This window comes from Mus caroli, chromosome 5, assembly GCF_900094665.2.
Source record: "Mus caroli chromosome 5, CAROLI_EIJ_v1.1, whole genome shotgun sequence".
Classification (NCBI taxonomy): domain Eukaryota; kingdom Metazoa; phylum Chordata; class Mammalia; order Rodentia; family Muridae; genus Mus; species Mus caroli.
This window is the reverse complement of record NC_034574.1, coordinates 36,959,493-36,973,659: the sequence shown is the minus strand read 5'-3', so window position 1 is coordinate 36,973,659 and position 14,167 is coordinate 36,959,493. Positions and strand designations below refer to the sequence as shown.

The following is a 14,167-nucleotide window of genomic DNA, read 5'->3' as shown; positions in this document are numbered from 1 at the left end:
AGAGAGAGAGAGAGAGAGAGAGAGAGAGAGAGAGAGAGAGAGAGAGAAAGACAGAGAGAGAGATTGCTATTTCAGACTTTGTGATATGTATAGCTAAGTAAAAAGAACTGAGATGGTGCTAACACAAAAGCAGATGTGTAGACCAATTAAATAGAACAGAAGATTCAAACATGGATACACATAAGTACAGACATTTGATATGTGATGAGGCCAAAAATATACACTTGAGGAAAGACAATCTCTTCAACAAATGATTTTGGAAAAACTGGAGGGCTACATGCAGGAAAATAAGATTAGACCGTAACTATGATCCCATATCTCTACCCTACAAAGGATAGAGTCAACTTAATTAAAGACCTCAATTTGAAACCTGAAATGCTAAACCTACTAGAAGAAAACATCAGCAGTATCCACAAGACAGAAGTGCAGCAAAAGACTCTCTGAATAGGGCTCTATTTGTCCAGAAATTAAGGCCAATAATTGACAATTTGAATCTCACTGAACTAAAACTTTCCATACAGCTAAGGAAAGGAATTAATTGAGTAAAAAAGAAACCCACAGAATGAGAGAAAAGTCTTTGCTAGTTATATATCTGACAGAGGCTTAATATCCAGAATATAAGAAGAACTCAAAAATCAAAAAGTCATTGAAACAAATAATCTAAATAAAAATGGGCTATGGCTATGAATAGAGAATTCTTAATATAAGAAACAAAATGACTAAGAAATATCTCAATTAGGGAGATGCAAATTAAAACAACTCCACTAAGGTGAAATATGGAGAAATAATAAACTCAAACAGAAAAAAAGTAAAACGTCACAACATTTTTGAAAAGGAATGATTTTTTTCCATTGCTTCGGCATCTAAAAAGTGGTTCTTTAGGGCTGGGGAGATGCTCAGTAGTTTGAACATTGACTGACCTTCAAGAAGACTTTGTTTGGTTTCAATCCCCAGTTTATACTGGCAGCTCACAACTGTCTGAAGCTCCAGGATGGACAGTCTCACAAGACATACTTGCAGGCAAAACACCAGTGCACATAAAATAAAATATAATAATAATGAGAGTAGTTCTTTAGCTTGTATAAATCATTAGATGACATAATGAGCACTTATTGTCACATACAACTACTTACTGTGATAGACCAAAGACAAAGAATGGATCACAAGAAAACAGTGTGAACATCTGAGATTGAGACACAGACCTAGGAAATTGAGGGACTGGTTTATTTGGGAGAAGAGTTATTCTTGTTTGTTTGTTTATTTTGCTTGTTTGGTATTTATTAGCACATAAAGCCTTTGAAATTAAAATAAAACCTATATGTTTCTCTTTGTTTCTAAAACTTTTCTTTCATACTTAGAAAATAATGAGGGTCCTGGTTTAGTTGGGCTTATAAAACTGATAAAATCAGGTGCCTCAAGTATGTGTTAATTATCAACTAGCTTAAATGACCCTTGTTTTATATTTCTTTTCCTGGGGTATAAAGAAAAAACACATTGGCATTTGATGGCATGTTGTATTGTGAGATTCAATTATTCACCTGGATTTCCATCCATTACAGTTCATTTCTGAGAGGATGCAACTGTGTAATTACATCCTTTGTTCTTCCCTTTCCTTGCTTTTCTATTTATTCTTTCTATGTGTGTTCACGTATTCTGCCAAGGCTTAGAAAGAAGAATGAGTAAGATATGAAGTTCAAGGAGTTCTCTGTCTGGTATGTGTAGTGAGGAGGGTAGTTGCAGCATGGACTTTCAAAGCAATGTGGTAGGGTAAGTGCTGTGATCTGTATGGGAAGGTGGAGGCTCTGTACCCCTCTATGTCTCACTTTTAAGAAAGGCTTCCAGAAGAAGCCCCTTTAGCTGGAGGTTAGAAGACAAATGATGAAGTATATGCAAAGAATGGACAATGGTATCTTCTTTATCAAAAATACTTTTCAGACAGTCTGCAACTCTCCGATGCCCACCATCTCCCTGCCTACTTAAATCCACAATCTTTCTTATTCTCTCTTTAAACACACACACACAACCACCACCAACAACAAAATAAAATACAAGAGCCAAGAGAAAGCACAAGAAACACATACAGAAGCAGAGAGACACATTTGTACACAGAAACTTCAAAAAAAAAAAAAGATAGCATTGGGAGATATAATATAAAAGCAAAGGACCTAAAAGTTTAAATAAAAATGCCCAGACAAAGCATTATGAGGCAAAATATTCCAAAATTCCATTGACTTTATACTGTGTTAGCCATCCATTGCTGGTTAACATCCTCTTTAAAGAAAACTAATTTTTCTTCTGGGAGCAGTTGCCACTGGAGATAGGGCCCATGTCTACTTCTCTTAGCACTACAACTCCATCTGGCTTGTATCAGTATAGGCCCTGTGCTTGCTGTACAGTCTCTGTGAGTTGCCATGTGCATCAGTCCTGATATATCTGGAAGAACTTGTTTTTTGGTTTCCATTATTCTCTCTGGCTTTTACAATCTTTCTGCCTCCTCTGCCTCAAAGTTCCCTGAACCCTGAGAGGAGAGATTTGATGTAGACATCCTCTTTAGGACTAAGTGTTCCAAAGTTTCTGAGTCTCTGCACATTATCTGATTGTGGGTCTCTATATTTGTTTCCATGTACTGCAGGAGGCACCAAAGGTGAACTTGGAGCAAGAAGCTGCTTCTAGTTATTGGTGTTGAGGGTAAATACTTGGTGAAACTCCTGTTAGGCCACACATTTGAGCATCTGGTATTGTTCCATAAGAGCAAAATGATAAACTCAGAGCTCATTCTGCCCTGGAGTTCATGCCATAGACAGATGACATTCACATGTGCACATGAACTGCAGAAGAAACAGTGAAATCTTAGAAAGGTGAATGGGTTACCATGAGAACAAAGTGAAGGCGAGCTGCTAAGGCAACCTCAAAAAAAAAAAAAAAAAAGAAGAAGAGGAAGAAGGAGGAGGAGGAAGAGGAGGAGGAGAGAATGAGGAAGAGGAGGAAGGAGAGAATGAGGAAGAGGAGGAAGGGGGAGAAGGAGGAGGAGGAGGAGGAGGAGGAGGAGAGAAGGAGAGAAGGAGAGAAGGAGAGAAGGAGAGAAGGAGAAGGAGATTTACAGAAGTTGACTAAGAGCTATAAGGAGTAAGATGAAGAAACATAGGCAGTGACATACCTGGGATCATACAAAGCATCACATCACACAGATCTGGAACTTAGGACAGCCTTTGGTTTCATAAAGGATTCCTACAATTAATGAGAAGTTAAAGATAGTGAGAATAAAGCATGAAATCAAGCAAGAGCCCCTGCAAGTGTCAGGTCCTGTGTGCCAGCACCAGCTGCACAGCAGTGGATCTCCCTGCCCACAGAGAGTGTGCACTAAGTGGATCAGTGTAGCTTTCTTCTGTCAAGAGTCCTCTGTTCAGACCCATGTGAAGGTCATCAGAAGTGTGACTGCTGGTGGTACTGTACAGCATAACAAAATTCTGATGTTGGAAAACCTCCAGCCAAATCACACCTATCATTACCAAAATCTATCTAGGGAAACTGCATTGAAAGGCACTGTGATAAACAGAACAGAAACATGAACAGAAGCCAAAGCAACAGGAGAGATTTTTAAAGTAACCATGAGATTAAAATCACAAGCAAATTCACTCCTGTCAGGCAACACAATTGTCTAGATCAGAGGACTAAATGAGTGCTGAGTCTCTGGCTTGTTCTTGATCATTGAAAAACACTTCAAACTTCTCTGAAATCTTGTACTTTCCCCTCTCAAACAGTGCTTGAAAGTAGAATGCAGATAAACAGAAACACCGCAAAATTTGTCTAGGAATTAAAAACATAAAACCTTTTATGTTTCAGAGCTAAGGCCATAAAAGCAAAATATTTATCTGTAACTGTTGCAGTGGGTGGTAATGAGATTTTTTTTAGGAGAGCAGAAGCGTATATGGCATATGTACACTGCCTTGTTTAGATCAGGTTCAATTACAATGTAATGACTAACCTACTGCAGGTTTTATGGTTTAAACAAAACTCCATCTTATTAGTGCACGTGGTTTCTTTATTATGCTGCAGATTGCCTGCTTCCTAGCATTAAATATGGACTGTGTTATCAGCTGCAATAGATTCAGGTCATTTTTAGGGAGTCTGCTATGTCAACTAAAGTAAACTGGTAAACCAAATATTTGAGACAAGGTTCTCAGGAGAGACTTTAGCCTGCCATGGGATGTACTCAATAGCTAAGCCACATGACTTTTGCTCAAGCCTCAGTTTCCTGGTCTAGTATGGTAAACTACATCTATGCCTTATGTTTCCCTTAGCAGAAATAGGCAGATACAGACATACACATAGACATATAGATATATAGATATACAGCCATATAAATAAATATACATATGTATGTGCATGCAAATCAAGCCTTCGATTAGTTATGGTTTTATTGCTGTGAAAAGATGTCGTGACCTCAGTAACTCTTATAAAGTGTTTAACTGGGATTGGATTAGAGTTCAGAGATTTAGTGTCCATTATCAGGAGAGTGTGGCAGCACACTGGAAGTCACAGTGCTGAAGAGGAGCTGAACATTCTACATATGGCTCCACAGGCATCAGGGAGAGAGAATGACCCTCTGAAAGAGCTTCTGAAATCTCAGACCCCACACTCTGTAATACACTTCTTCCAACAAGGCCATACCTCTAATAGTGCCACTCCTTAAGAGTCTATTGGGCCATTTTATTCAAACTACCACAAGCCTACACTGACAACTATCTATGTAAGTCCTGGGGATGTTTTGCTTTCTGCAGCACCTCAGACACTGAGCAGGAGGTAACAAGGGTAGTTTTGTTATTAAGGTAGTAATTAATAGTCATTGCAATTTACTGAGCAGTCACAGATATCTGCAACAAGGGCCAGGATTTATTATGGATGGCATAGTTCTCATCAGAAAAACCTATGAGATAGATATTATCATTGGCACATTTTTTTAAATGGGGAAAAAAGAAAATTGATGTTTCACAGTTCTTTATCAAGGTAACTCTGGTGATTAAAACAACCAGATAAGCCACATAATTTGTGTGTATCTAATGAAGTGATACTTCAGTTTTCTACCACTGAATCAAAACTGAAAGCTTTACTTATTTTACCTTATTTTTATCAGACTAGTTGTAATACTATATTTAAAAGATATTAACCATCATGGCACTAGTTGAACTCTCTTTTTTGAGACTGGATCTCATGTATTCCAGGTTAGCCTTGACCTGAAGACAACCTCGATCTTCTAATCCTCGCCCTTTATTTCTTTAATCACTGAGATTACAGGTTTGTGACAATGTTGATTCTTTACATATTAGAGGAAGATCTTAATTTGCTTAAATTTCCAATTATAAAAGGTGTATAAAACATTAGCTAGAATGTAATAGTCTATAATTATTATCAATGGCTAACTAAGTGGCAGTTTGTAGTCTACATTTCCAATGGTCTTTAAATTTTCAAAAATCAGTCATTTATTCATTCTAATCAGAACTTTCTCAGAGCATTGTAACAGAGCAGAGTAAATAGTAACTTACTGGAATAGAAATTGCCAATCCAAGCAAAACCTCATGACTCAACGGTAGCATGTCTGACTCCGGAAACTGCCAATCCATATACTCCTGAGTTGTTAATGAATACCTCCCAGGTTCATTTACAAACATTGCTAGGGATTTGCCAATGTTCCATGCCTTGTGCAAGCCTGGAAAAAAGTAAAAAACAATGAACAGAAGAGTTGCCTCATCCCACACAGAAGCCCTGGGGACAGCCACTTAGAGACCACAGGAGGATCCAGGTAGACAGTTTGAAGAACCTTTACAAAATGTGCTCTGACTACTTAGGGACTCTAAAGCCAATACAAGAGGATCAGGAATCAGGCTATTACTGATTAACACCGGGTATCTGGGAGAAGGTAGGAACTTTGCTCAGTTGATCAGCAGAGCACAGTAATCTGAATTTCCTTCCCCCAAATCCCTTCTGTTAAGTGGAATACAACAAGGGGGTGGTGACGGGGGTGGGGTGGGGTGGGGAACATAGCAATATATCACTTTCACATCATCCCATCCAAAAGAAAAATGTATGTTAAAACCCTATGGTTTCACACACAGATGCAGAGCTAAGGAAATCCATTCTCTACTTGGCAGCCATTCTTGATGATTTTTACTTTGTCTGGCTTTCTACTTCCCATTTCTTGGTGAAAAGCAGTATAAAAGCCAGGAAATGTAATACCCCCCTGCCTGTACTCAAGCACCCTTACTCGGAACAAGAACTCTTGGTTGTATGTTTGTGCCTGGAACACTGTAGATTTAGAGAGTGTGCCAAATAATGGACCTTGAGGGTAGGTGAATTTAAAAGAAAAAATTTCTTCTCCATTAGGAATGGAAACTTACAGAGATAAATAAAGACTATGGGTAGGATTTTCACTTGCAGTTTTTACACTAAAATATACCCAGAAGCTCAGGTTTTTTTTTTTCAAGACATCCCGAAGAGGTACTCTTGCCCTAAAATTACAAGATTCTGTGCATTTTTTTATTGATACAGTTTCTTATGCTTCACAGAATGCCTTACCCTGTCCCGAGCTATGGTTCTCACCGGCAAGAACACACTCAGACAACCGGATTCTTCTGCAGCAAAAAGCTTTATTGCTTCTTCAGGAGGGAAGACCCAGACCCCGGAAAATGGTGCTGCTTATATAGCCCTCAGCGTGGCGTTTCAGCACCTGATGTGGCTTGTCAGCTCCTGATTAGTTACTCGCCCATCACCTCATTACTACGCCCCGAGATAGGCAGTGACTAGGTGTGAGTTCACTCTCGCACCTGCGAACAAGGCTTGTTTAGTAGTTAGGCACAGTGGAAGCCAGCGCCATCTTATAATGGCGATTGCTCGCGGCACTGCTCTCCACATTACCCTCAAAGACATTCTTCCATAAAAATAATAAAATGTGTTGAGGATTCTAACTCTTAATAAATTATAAGGGATCTAACTCTTTTCAAGTACATAGTAACCCACAAACAGGTACTATATTATCTCAATTTTATTAACAAAAACCGAGGCACACATTTTCAAAACATGCAGTGAGAAAGAGATAGAAACAAACACCTCAAACAGTCTTTCCCATGAGACTTGTCTTCTGTATTCTTCAGGTGAACATCCTTAATCATCAGAGAAATGCAAACCAAAACAACCCTGAGATTCCATCTCACACCAGTCAGAATGGCTAAGATCAAAATTTCAAGTGACAGCAGATGCTGGCAAGGATGTGGAGAAAGAGGAACACTCCTCCATTGTTGGTGGGATTGCAAGCTTGTACAACCACTCTGGAAATCAGTCTGGCAGTTCCTCAGAAAATTGGACATAGTACTACCGGAGGATCCCGCAATACCTCTCCTGGGCATATATCCAGAAGATGTCCCAACCAGTAAGAAGGACACATGCTCCACTATGTTCATAGCAGCCTTATTTATAATAGCCAGAAACTGGAAAGAACCCAGATGCCCCTCAACAGAGAAATGGATACAAAAAATGTGGTACATTTACACAATGGAGTACTACTCAGCTATTAAAAAGAATGAATTTATGAAATTCCTAGGCAAATGGATGGACCTGGAGGGCATCATCCTGAGTGAGGTAACACAATCACAAAGTAACTCACACAATATGTACTCACTAATAAGTGGATATTAGCCCAGAAACTTACTATACCCAAGATATAAGAGACAATTTGTAAAACACATGAAAATGAAGAAGAACGAAGACCAAAGTGGGGACACTTTGCCCCTTCTTAGAATTGGAAACAATCACCCATGGAAGGAGTTACAGAGACAAAGTTTGGAGCTGAGACAAAAGGATGGAACATCTAGAGCCTGCCATATCCAGGGGTCCATTCCATAATTAACCTCCAAACGATGACACCATTGCATACACTAGCAAGATTTTGCTGAAAGGACCCTGATATAGCTGTCTCTTGTGAGACTAGGCTGGGGCCTAGCAAACACAGAAGTGGATGCTCACAGTCAGCTATTGGATGGATCACAGGGCCCCCAATGGAGGAGCTAGAGAAAGTATCCAAGGAGCTATAGAGATCTGCAAACCTGTAGGTGCAACAACATTATGAACTAACCAGTACCCCGGAGCTCTTGACTCTAGCTGCATATGTATCAAAAGATGGCCTAGTAGGCCATCACTGGAAAGAGAGGCCCATTGGACATGCAAACTTTATATGCCCCAGTACAGGGGAACGCCAGGGCCAAAAAGTGGGAATGGGTGGGTAGGGAAGTGGGGGGGAGGGTATGGGGGACTTTTGGGATAGCATTGGAAATGTAATTGAGGAAAATACGTAATAAAAAAAAAAAAAAAAGACTTGTCCTCTGAACAAGGTTGAGGCCATTTGCATCTCAAGATCTCCAAGGTGACAACATCTGCTTTCAGGGATTCTTCCTGCCTCCTCTGGCTTTCTGTTGATTTTGTTGCTTAATTCTTTACTACCCATAGGAATTTTGCAGAAACAGAAACAATAGACAATGGTTATTTTCCTGTGCCAGTTTGAGTGGACTCAAATCACCTGGGTATTTGATTAAATATCTGTGGTCCTATTTCAGAAGAAGATCAACATTTGAATACACAGATTAAAATAGACTGCCATCCTTACTGCTGGAGGACATCACTGAATTGCAGCATTAAATGAAATAGAAGGTAGAGAAAGAAAATTCCCTTCCCTATGTCGGATTGTCTTTGTATGGATGCAGTCAATTCTCTTCTATCTTTGGATTCAACACGGCCACATCAATAGCTCTTCTGAGTTAGCCTACATAAGTGCACATTAATGCCTTTTAATAATTTCTTCATGTACACAGACGCCCATACGCACACACATTAGTACTATTGTTTCTTAAAAAACAAAACAAAACTAATAAGCAGCCCAATTAACCGACACTTATTTCCAAATAGGGAAGCATGCCTTAGTTAACGTTTCTATTTTCCCAGCTAAATTAGCCGTCAGGTATCACTGGATCAGTAGAGAAAACAAAAGTTAAGGGTTTGATGAAAATTTCTATCTCTTCTTTTTTATTTTAGTGGTAGACAGTGTTAATCCAGAGCACTGAATCCTTAAGATCCAATAAGGTGGGGGAGGGGTAGACTAAACTAGATCACTAAAGTAAAAGCAGGTCAACTGGAGCCAAGTCCATTATCCAGCAGACCTCATCTTCCACACTACCTCTTCTGTCCCTCCATTGTGGTTTCTTCCTTTGTCTTGAGACTCACCTCTTACCCATTACAGCTAGTAGCTACAGTAGAAGTAAGTAGTTTCACAGCTTTTAGATTGTTTTGTCTTGTTTTGATTTGTGAACCATGAAAATCAGTATGTATAATGTGACCTCTGTGTCCTGGCACCTATGTAGTTCACGTGCTGTGGGGGAGCTCTTTGGGAAATGATTATGTCAACTCCCACCTAGCTCCCTTCTTCCATTCACTGGTTAGCTTTCTAAGACCATGACTTATTAGCTAAGATCATGTTGCTTCTTCCTCCTTCAGAGCCCATGACTTTATCCTCTGAGAAACATCGATTGAAAGGTTACTGATTTTCACTTGATTGCGTGGGTAATCAGAAGCAGGGATGATATGATGGAAAGGTCATTGAGACTGAAATCGGAGAACTAAATCTGAATGTGCTTCATTACCTCTAGTCCTTAGACTCAGTCATCCCATCAATGTAAATGACAATAAAATGAGACTTGTGCGTGTTTTAAGGTTTCATTAAGGTAATGTGCGTGGAAATATGTGCTAACTGTTATGAGCTATAAAATGTCAAATATGCTTTTATTAGTTTTCAGCTTCATTCCATGCTGACATTTTATAAACACCCCTAGAAGTGATTTAGAGGGACTCAAACTAGTGTGCAATTCTTGTGCAGCTCCCTCTAGATTCAACGTCATGTCTTGTACTGGACCTAAGCTGAATGGACGTAGAAGGAGCTGGTGGCATATTGGGACTACAGTGATGATATGTAAGCCCCAAGTGATTTAGAATATTACAAATAATGTCTTATTATTTATTAAGGTTAATTTGCCATTTGGAAAAGCAAGCTGAGTATTAAGTGTCTCTAAACAAAAATCTTCAATCTCTATACATCTGTAAAGAAAATTGCCTCCTGCTGGCTGCTTCCTCCCTACTTGACCTAGATCTGTTTTGAGGAGTGCCCTCTAGAGGTCTCTTAAGGTTATTATAGGCATTTTTCTAGGAAACCCATAGGACTTAAGTAGTAACTAATTCCAGCAGTAGAATGCTGAATCTCAGCTTAAAAAAAGGAAAACACACTTTCATTAGCATTATGAAATGTTAATTAATTTATATGAGTACCATCTATATTTTCAGTACAAAATTGGATGCAAAACCTGAAGTGCTGTTCTACTAGAATCTGCTTCATTTATTACCAACCTGCAGCTAATTTTATTACTTGTTTGATTAAAATTTTACTTCCCCCTCTAACAATTTGGAAAAAATATTTTCACAGATATTGAATTTTGTGGAAGAATGATATGTGTCAAACATTTCTTCATATTTTCAGTTAATTTCTTTTTGCTTCTTTTTTCTTCTTCTTTTTGTAATGATGCTTATCACAGCAACAGAAAACAAACCAGGGCAACTTCCTTATCCAGGATGGTATCTAAGATACCATCTGATCTGACTCTTCTTTCACAGTTCAGAAACTGTTTACAGTTAAGAAACTAGCAAGGCCCTTTTAGTCCTCCATAAACGACAGTATACTAATTTAAATATATCTTTCATCAGGCAAAAATTTTCCTAGCAGGAATTATTTTTCAGTTCCTTTCCATGCCTTTGTACATTGCTTATATATCTTATCGGACAGTCTTAACTACCATCTGTGCTCTTATCTTGTACTCATGAATATATTTTAAAAATACACGCAATAATTGAACTTCATTTTATTCTTTTTGAGGTCAAACACATTTATACATGTTAGATAGACAATGAATATTTGGCAATTTCTTTAAAGTAATTCTAAGTTCTCAGTGATTCTCTCCATATTAACTGTCTGGAAAGATAAAACAGCTTTAGCAATTGTCATGTACATGGGATGGATTCCAAATGATGGTCACGACTTCCTTTCTGCCTGACGACCTTGGAGCTATCAAATAATTATAGCTATATTGAGATAATGTATCCTAGAACTAGAAATGATAGATAGACTTTATTATCTTGTCGGGTTTTGTTGGAAGTTTCAAATGTCACTGGTTTGAGGAAGAGGACAGGAAAATAAAACTAACCAGATAATGGAAGCAACTGGTGAGATAGTGCAGGCCAGTGAAGAGGCCTGGCCTTTGTGAGCGCTGTGTCAACTGAGTAGTCAGATCGTTTCTGGTTTGTCTTCCACTCTTGCTTGGTTCCTAGGGTTTTTTCTCTCTTGTTTTCTCTTCTTTCCTTTTCTTTTCTTTTCTTTTCTTTTCTTTTCTTTTCTTTTCTTTTCTTTTCTTTTCTTTTTTCTTTTCTCTTTTCTTTCCTCTTTCTCTTTCTCTTTCTCTTTCTCTTTCTCTTTCTCTTTCTCTTTCTCTTTCTCTTTCTCTTTCTCTTTCTCTTTCTCTTTCTCCTCTCCTCTCCTCCCCTCCTTTCTCCTCTCCTCTCCTCCCCTCCCCTCTCCTCTTCTTTTTTTCCCCTTTCTCTATTTCTTTCTTTGTAGTTGCAAGGGAGGAATTCTCACTTTCCACATGTCTTAGTTATCAATAAGTATAGCTTACCCTAGTCAATAACTGTTTAGAGTGTTGCCTCTCTTCTCATTCTGTTCCCAATGTTGACTAGTCAGTATGATCTGCTTTTCTAATCTTTTTTATCTGCCTTGTCTTAGTGCAGCACTCAGAAGAGAGTGTGATGTAAAGAATGAACATAACTCAGTACATCATGTGAGTGCTCAAAGATTTCCAAAAGTTGTCGGTAAGAATGCTCTGGAGAGAGGAGCTTCACTAGTGTCCATAGGAGCAATGGTCAGAAGTCATAGGGCTTTGCCACAGATAATCATTATATCCTCACTGTCAGATCTTTTGTCCTGGTAATATGGGCCCTTATGGTGTGAAGTTTCCATTTCAATCAGCCCCACTTCAATAAATATATTTGGTAGCAATAATACAAAAACACTCTAGATAAATCCAATCAACTTCATTCTTAGAAGAGCATGATGATAAAACTAAATAGTAGTCATGGACTAATGGTGACTGGGCCTGAATATCGTAGATTCTCTGAAGAACAAGCTCCATTTTGGCCCCAAATGTGTATCATGGAAAGTAGTTGTATTCATTTCACTTATTTCTGTCATTTTGTGAGAAGGAATTCAACTCAAAGAGTCCAAGGGACCCAACAGTCTAGAATTTGTTCACAGAGTCACAGATTGCTAGACATCTTTGCAACTCTTCTTCTTGGCCATTGCACTGTGTATTTGTTTCAGTCAGGGCTTGGAAATGCTCTAATTCAGGACGGGCAGATGCTAAATGACTGAAACACATGCAAAAAATGTGGCATCTAAGGCAGACATAAAAATATAAGGTATGATTCATGTCTACCAGCTCCATGAATTGTTTCTGAAAGTAGGCTTTAATTTCTACTGCACTGACAGACAATTCATTGGCATGGGACTTCCCTGGCTATAGGGTAATAAGCAATGAAAATTAAGTAGTGTCTCAACTTAACCTCCTGTTCAATATACAACTCCAGCTACCTCCTGAATACCTGTGCTTCCTCCAGTAAATCAGCCATGTTGAACTATGTGTTCTTCATTGTGAATCCACATCTCTATCACAGCTGGTAAAAGTTTAATTGAAGGTTTAAAAATTTGCACCAGTCAGTCATCTGGTTCTTTAAACTCTTTAATCTGAAAAAGTAGACAAGGGTTTCTTTGAACTTTTCTCTGGAATTAGTCATCCACATATATTAAATAAGCAAAATTGTGCTACAAGTCTTTTTTCATGGACCAAAGCATTTTAGGAAATTCAATGTTAATCACTTTCTCCATTAATATCTGCAATAAACTAATACTTAGAAAAATCAGAGCTAAAGGTCTTATAATGTTTGGGAGAATAAAAACTGTGTTTATGGCATATTCCTGTGACTCATAAATCACATTTTGTTTCATTGTATTTTCACCAATTACAAGTGAGCTCATCTTGTTGTTCAGAACAACTGTTCTGACATCTCACGGGAAACATAAGTTCAGTTAGTTTAGCTCAGCAGAAAGTACACAGGCCTGGAGCAACTTCAAAGGTAAACATATTTCCCACCAGGGACTGTACCAATAGGTTGTCCAGATGAACAAGAAAGAAAGAATTAGCATTCATTTGTGATGCTATGACAAACTGCCTGAGATATGGTAGTTTAGTTTATAAGGAACAGAGATTTATTTTCATAGTTCTGAAGGTTGAGAAATTTAAAGTCAAAATGTCAGTACCTGGTTTTTAAGAACCTTGCTTCTGCAGCCTCAAGTAACAGAATGTAGAGGGATAGAGAGAAGAGCAGGGTCTTCTCAAAAGTCAGAAATCTGAACCAAAACTCATCTCTGTGAGTCCTTTATGTGATAATAGCATCATATTACAAGGTCCCCACTTCTGCAATATCTACCTGCCCATCAAGTCCTACCAACCACACCTCACCTCTTACCAAATTGGATGCTGTTTAAAACATAGGAATGCCCTGGGTTGCTGGTACATAATATAAAACTCAAAGGCTTGCTACTTCATGATTTGTGGAAGGAAACTCAAGTTCCCAGATGAAACAATACTGCAAATTGTTTTTTTCTCTGGGGGAATCCTCTTGGTTTCAATGGCTTCTCTTTGTTAACAATTTACAAGCTGAGGTTTATATTTTCTCCATTTGTGTACATGCCTGTGTCGTTGTTTGTGTGAGTGCATGTGTGTGCATAGGTGAGCATATATGTGTGAGTGTGCATGCATGTGTATGTGCACGTGTGTGTTCATATGCATGCATGCTCGACCATATTGGGTAACTCACTCATCACTTGAGTTCTCACTCTTCCTCCACTTGTTTTTACTCACCTTATACAACATGTCCCCTGCTATAAACGCGTAGAATCTCTTTGTGATCTAAACTGCCCACTACTCTCAGTAGAGCTGTGGTTTTTCTCAGTGTGTGTGGTTACCTA

At 38.6% G+C, this 14,167-nt stretch overlaps 1 long non-coding RNA gene across 2 annotated transcripts in view; it reads right to left on the bottom strand.

Moving 5' to 3' along the window:
* The window catches only part of LOC110295085, a 29,730-nt gene extending 23,921 nt beyond the window's left edge, over positions 1–5,809 (bottom strand). For both annotated transcript variants that reach the window (XR_002378005.2, XR_002378006.2), the window contains exons 1-3: positions 5,544–5,809; positions 3,158–3,228; positions 921–1,013 (exon numbers count right to left, since the gene is read on the bottom strand). This is a non-coding gene — a long non-coding RNA (uncharacterized LOC110295085). The remainder of the gene's footprint in view (positions 1–920; positions 1,014–3,157; positions 3,229–5,543) is intronic.
* Positions 5,810–14,167: the final 8,358 nt, after the last annotated feature.